Source organism: Equus caballus, chromosome 17 (genome assembly GCF_041296265.1).
Source record: "Equus caballus isolate H_3958 breed thoroughbred chromosome 17, TB-T2T, whole genome shotgun sequence".
Lineage (NCBI taxonomy): Eukaryota > Metazoa > Chordata > Mammalia > Perissodactyla > Equidae > Equus > Equus caballus.
This window is the reverse complement of record NC_091700.1, coordinates 50,911,797-50,918,365: the sequence shown is the minus strand read 5'-3', so window position 1 is coordinate 50,918,365 and position 6,569 is coordinate 50,911,797.

Genomic DNA, 6,569 nt, shown 5'->3' with positions numbered 1-6,569 from the left:
GTGCTGTTTTATGGGGCTCAGTGAACTGGCATGAGTTCACTGTTGCTATTACTGTGAGTAATGAAATCCTTTGTCTCTGACTTGGGAGTCTTCTTGTCTTTGCCAGCATCCACGAACCTGAGGTAGCCTCAATAGTTAGACTGCAAGTACAGTAAATTCTCAGACCCTTCATAGTTCTTGACGTTGCTGTGTATAGTCTTCTTTAAGTCTTGCAAGGTTATATTTGCCCCCTAGTCCTCAAATTTCCATAACCGGAATGTCTAATCTCTGTCTTCAGCTCAAATAAGCTAACTCCTGACCTTTGCTGGGGTAATTTAATTAGCTCTTTTTCAGTAACTCTGCATTATTGACCTTCCAACAGCCTGCTCTGGAAACGTGCTGAAGTTCTAACTACAGACAGGTTAAAACTGTTAGAGAACGTGAGTAGTGAAAAGATGTTGGTGCCCTTTGCATGTATAATTCAAAATAAAAACAATACTCAACAGCAAAGGAAGTGTAAGGAAGTTCAATAAAATTCAGAGTATGTGCCTTTTTTTCCCACCTAAACTTGGGCTTCGTCTGTCTATTGAATAATCCAGCAGCACTGATTCTAGCCCTGAACCCTAAGTCTGAGCTATTATCTGCTCCCTTCTTGCCCATATCTATGTTGTGCCTCTTTCCCAACTCCCTGCCTCTGTTCCACCCCACTGCCAAGTCAAGCTGCCTCTCTTCTGCTGAGTTAATCTGATATGAATAACTTAACTCTCACCACTTGTCTGAATGTCTTCCCCCTGCTCCTCTTGATTTGGAGTGTCCCACCGCCTCAGTGATGCTGAGCTCACTGTCTCACACAATCTACATTTCTCTGAGATAATGCATGATTCAAGACTCATCTCTCTAAGGAAAGAGGTGCATGTCAGCAATCTCATGTTAAGCAGAAACTCAGGTTATATTCACTTCTAATTATACTGTTAAGCGAACATCATTGGGCATTTAATTATGTGTTACCATTGGCACATGGAAAAATAAAAAGCATTTAGACAAAAACATTCCAGCATTTTTAGTATTCTCTCCTCAGTCAGTCAGAAGACAATCTTATAATTATCATCATCATGATATTAAAAGAGAGAAAGAGTAAGAAAATGTCTTTAAATGAGGAAATTTAAGAGTTGAGGGTATATAAAATTTCTTAGTAAAACATGATGTGGGACGGGAAAGAAAGCTGAAGGATACTTCTCATTTATAAATGGCTAATAAATATCCCAAAGTTTTAGGAAAAAGACAGATTTAGACTACATAAATCAAGGAAGTCAACTGATTCATATATATTTTTAGAGGAATAATAGTTTAAAGAATGAGTTAAAAATTTACATACGTTATAGCACTCTGTTACTCAGCAGCCTCTTGCCCCGCGATTATCCTATTCACTCGTCTGTTCCTTCATTCGCTCGTCCGTCCATTGATTCATTCGTTTGTTCCTTCCTTCTCTCTTTCTTTTTTTCTTTTTTCCTTTTTTCTTTTTCTTTCTTTTTTTAAAAAAAACTGGTTGCTTTTCCTTTTTTGGTAAAGGTCAAAATACTTGAAACATTTTCATGAGCCTAGAGGCACATCTAATAAAGACAGTCTTATCTCCACTCTCATTTCCTTAATCTGAGTGGGGAAATACGTTTTAAATTTTAAACACTTAGTGGATGGCATTATGAAATACAGTGGCAGTTTAGTAATATATGATTTATATATGTAGTTTGATTGGGAAAGACACTTAGCGTCTTTCTCTGCCGTCTTACTCTCAGGAGCCCATACTTGTCTCCTGTCCCAAACAGATTATTTCCTCTGGGATAGCTACTTGGAAAACAACCTTTCCCTCCTTCCATGGGTATTGGTTCTGGTAACCACCTTGGATTTAAAACAGCGGTCAGGCACCTTTGCTTCACATTGGTCGGTACAGCTTTATTTTCTAGCTCAATGACTTCCTCAATAGCTAACTTTTCAGAACACTATGAATTCTTCCCAGTGTCAAGTCAGCAAACATTCCCTGGCCAAACATCTCTCCTTCCTGAAGCAACGCCTGAATCTGAACCCGAGCCTCTACGCCAGCAGCATCTCCCTAGGCCTCGTGAGCCACGTGGATGGAGAAGCTACAGGATCCCCAGTGACTGGCTAACTGAGGACCCCAGTGTGACTCAATCATCTTGACTTGGTTTCTGACAAAACCAGCCTAAGGCTGCCAGAGGCTGCCAGAGGGAGAAAGGAGACGCAGCCAAACTTCATCTTCCTCAAGCTGTCTGGTCTTTCATATTATTCTTGTACTCTGAATTATCTTATTTAGTCATTTCCTTGGTTGCTGCAGGTCAGGTCCGTGAGGGCAGAACTCTGGTTCTCCACGCATCTCCAGCGTTTTTCATTGTAAACTTCTCTGTCCTGTTTGCATTTTTGATCTTTTATATGAATTACCTCTTTATGGTCTCAGGCAAAAACACTCTCCCACCTGTTTTTTCACAGGAAATCTCAGGTCTCTGGATCTACTTGGCCCCGGGAGTACCCTTGTGCATTGAGCTGACCCATGCCTTTGGCCAGTGGGGAGGACAGTCCTCAGCCTCCCCACAGCTCAGCGAGCCTGCCTTAGTGAGGACCACCACCTCTGACTCCCAGATAGGGAGACTGAGGCCACGGGAAGAGGAGAGTGCTGGCCTCCCAGGCTGTGCCACCACGTGGTGAACTGCATCCATGGTCATCAAGAGCCTGATGAGAACCGTGTGGCCCGTGGACAGGCCCAGCCCGCTACAGTCATTTCACACATGATCCCACTCCATCTCCTTTTTTGGGGGTAAAATTCTAGCTGTAGAAAGAGCCCACTTAAAGCTTTAAAAAAAAAAAAAAATCCCTGTTTTCTCTGCTGAAAATAGCTTAAAATAGCTGTCAGACTATTTGGGATGGCATGGCCCCAGCTCTGACTTATTAGCTGTGTGATCTTGAATAAGTCAAGCAGTAACTCTGACCTTAAGTTACTCCCTTAAACTTGAATAAAAATAGAAACTTCTACTTACAAGTCACTTCTAAAAATCAGATTTCCAGATTCAAAGATAGATAATACCTGCCTTCAAGAAACTCACCATGCCAGGAGAAGAATAGAAACCCTGCTATCTAACTAGATTGCTCCCTTCTGACTCCCCCAGTCAAGTCAATTTCCAAATCTTGCCAAATCTACTTCCTTAAAACCTCCAATTCACCCACACTTCTCTCCATTCCTGCTGCCCCACTGCAGACCTCAGCTCACCCCCTCTCCTAATGCAAGCATTTTTGATGCCACACCTTGCTCCTCTCCTGACCGTTTTCTCTGCAGCGTGATCCTCATCTAAAATGAAAACATATCACGTACCTCCCTAAAATCCTTCCAGCTTCCCGATTCCCTGAACATGCAGTCCGATTTTCCTAACATGCTTTAAGAGCCTCTTTAGGACTGAACCCTGCCACTCTCTCCAGTCCTATCCAAACCGTCCCAGACCAAAGGCCATTTTCATCAGGACCAGAACAGAGACGGTTGTTCTAGACAGAAGGAAGAACACTGGCAAAGCAGCAGAAACATAGTATGATGGAGATCAGTCAGCAATGCCTGTGTGTGACTGGAGGGTAGAGATGAAGGGATAAAGGAGGCCAGAAAGGCTGAGTCCAGACTGTGAGAGGCTTGGATTATGTTAGTAAAGAGTGTGGACTTCCCTACCAGCTGTCAGGGGTCCTCTCCCATGACTTCCTCAGACACAGTTGTGATGAGAATTACATTTAGAATGTTAACACTAGTGGCTGCAGTGCCGACACACAGAGGTAGAGATTTGGGTCCTCAAGAGCAGTCACAGTTTCATAAAATTCTCTGTGAGGGAGATCAGAGCCGAACAAAGGTAATGATAGTGGACATGGAAAGAAAGTAAAAGATTCCAGAGACATTTCGAAAAATGTGGGGAATTGAAAAAAGGAAAGCATCAACAAGGACACAGGGATACTGATTTGAGTGGCTGAGTGGATTAGGATGCTGTAGAAAAAAGTTGTGAACAAAGGGATTTTGCAGAGATCAGATATGAACGCTTTTTTTCCGAAAGCATTCTGAAAGCTGTAAACACCATACTGTATAAGATATCATCATCATTATTATCAAGCAGTGCTGGGTTAATAGCCCTCTGGGTCTGGAGCTTGAATTATGGGCTGCTTCTTGTACTTGAAAGAAACGACATCCCAACTAGTCCAGATGGAAATTACCTATCCTGCTTTAAGATCCTCATGGGATGAACCACCATAACAAACCCAAGAAAGCCCCTCTTCTAGCAACTAAGCATCCTTCCAGATGTCTTACCCACGGCATCATCCCCTTCATGTGTTACAGATCCACTTGGACAATTTTTAGAGGAATTTGTGATATCTTTATATAAGAGAATCATGATTTTTAGAGATTTTAAAAATTCAAATGTAAGAAAAAACTGTCTTCTGTTTGATCGCAAAAGCTATAAAAACACAAAGAGAGGAAGGTCTGTCTTAGCATTTGATAATATCTGTTTTCACTGGAAACCTGAGCTGACTTTAATCATCTATACAGCAGTCTGGACCACTAGCTCAGAAAGCTGCCAGCATTGGGAATGCTCTCATGCTAACACGAAACCTTTGCAGAAATTTCCCCAGAATATATAAAGACACATTTTCTCTGTCTCTCTCTCACACAGGCACACACACATGTTGTCTTTAATAATTAAATTTCTTTCACTGTAGATAGGATAAATCTTTCAACTAATGTAGTATTGTTCACACTAAAAATGTGTCACCCGGTAAAAAGATATTTGGTTTTAATGGATCAGTTCAATCAGTACTTATAAATTGCAGATTTAGGGGGATAATTTGGAAATGTAAACAACTAGAAGGGAGGAGAAAGCAGTGTATCTTTGTTCTTTCTGTGAGCTTGGAGAGTCAAAATAAAGGACCACAGCGCATGACCAGTCAACACACTTCGAAATATGAAACCAGCACCTACTACTGCATCCTTCCGGGAGCTCACTCACAAACCTTTCCCAGTTGTATTTATTTTTTGTGCTGTCATTAGAACATGGAGTACTTTTCTATTTAAAATAATTTTCATAAAAGGATTTTAAATTTAGAAAAAAACCTTTTGCACTTAAAAAAAATTCTTTTTTATCTATCATTTTCATGCTTAAATGGCCGTCCAGTCTCCCATTATCTTTATTGAGAACAATAAGTCTCAATGGCACTTCTATTATCCTGTCTACTGTGAGTATGCAGCACTTAAGGTGAAGGAAGATTATTTCATTTTTATCTTTTCTGGAGCACCAGAGGAAAGCTCAGACATTGTCACATCTCATTTTCAGGGAAACCTGTATTCATCTTAGGTTAACTGGTTACCACTACTCACTTTCACCTAATGGGTCTATATTTTTTCTTATAGAGCAATGTCTACTTTTATTTCAGAATGAATCATTTGTGGCTATTTGACTTTTTACGGCTCATGGATTCCTAATGATTATCCAAATTGTATTTGCATTATCCAGTATACAATGCTTTCCAAGTGGCAAGATTTTCATTTTACACGTGAAGCTTGATGCCCTGTCTCATATATCGGTAGGGAATGTCTCCTTGGCTTATTCATGAAGGAGTGAGTGCTGAGGTGCCCACAGGCATTTAGACTTGATGTTTTTATTCAGCTCCTTTAATCAAGGGTTTTTACCACTCTATGAGTTAGAAGAAAATATGGTGGCCAGCACACTGCTCACATGTCTGTTCTGCATATTTTTATCTTGCTTATACAACGATATCTGAACATGGTTCTCTACAAATACAAGTTTGAGAGTTTTAGCAGAGACAAACTGTTCTCTAGACAAGGTAATATAGTGTGGGAATTCCTGCTTACATAAAACTTGTTAGAGTGAAATATAGGGACAAGCAAAAAGGACAAAAGGATCACTCATGTTCTCTTGAAATGTTCTGAAGATTTAAGCAGTGGAGTACCATGAGAAGCATTAACAGGAACACAACAAGGTAAAGCTCACCATGGTCAATCGTTAAAAGATAACAAGAAAGGAAAATAAAATATTTAGGTCACAGTCTCATACAGGATATGGTATTATTTCTAAATTTTATTTTCAATTAATGAATTGTTTTATTTATTTATTTTGTGAGGAAGATTTGCCCTGAGCTAACATCCGTGCCAATCTCCCCTTGTTTTGTATGTGGGATGCCACCACAGCACGGATGATGAGTGGAGTAGATCTGTGCCAGGACGTGAACCCATGAACTCAGGGTGCTGGCAAAGCAGAGCATGCAGAACTCTTAACCATTTGACCATGGGGCTGGCCCCTATTTCCAAATTTTAGGTGACATTCACTGATTAAGTACTAACACTTTAGATGGCAGAGGTGTAAATTATACAACATCAGAGGTACATTGTTATACTGAGACTCAGTCCTTTACTTCTAAAATGGATTATCTGCGGAATTTATTTACATGGACCTGAGTTGCTGACTTCACCTGCCACTGTTTGTTTTCATATTCCCAAATTTAAATTTGTGAAAACCTGTACACAGGGAAGCATGAAG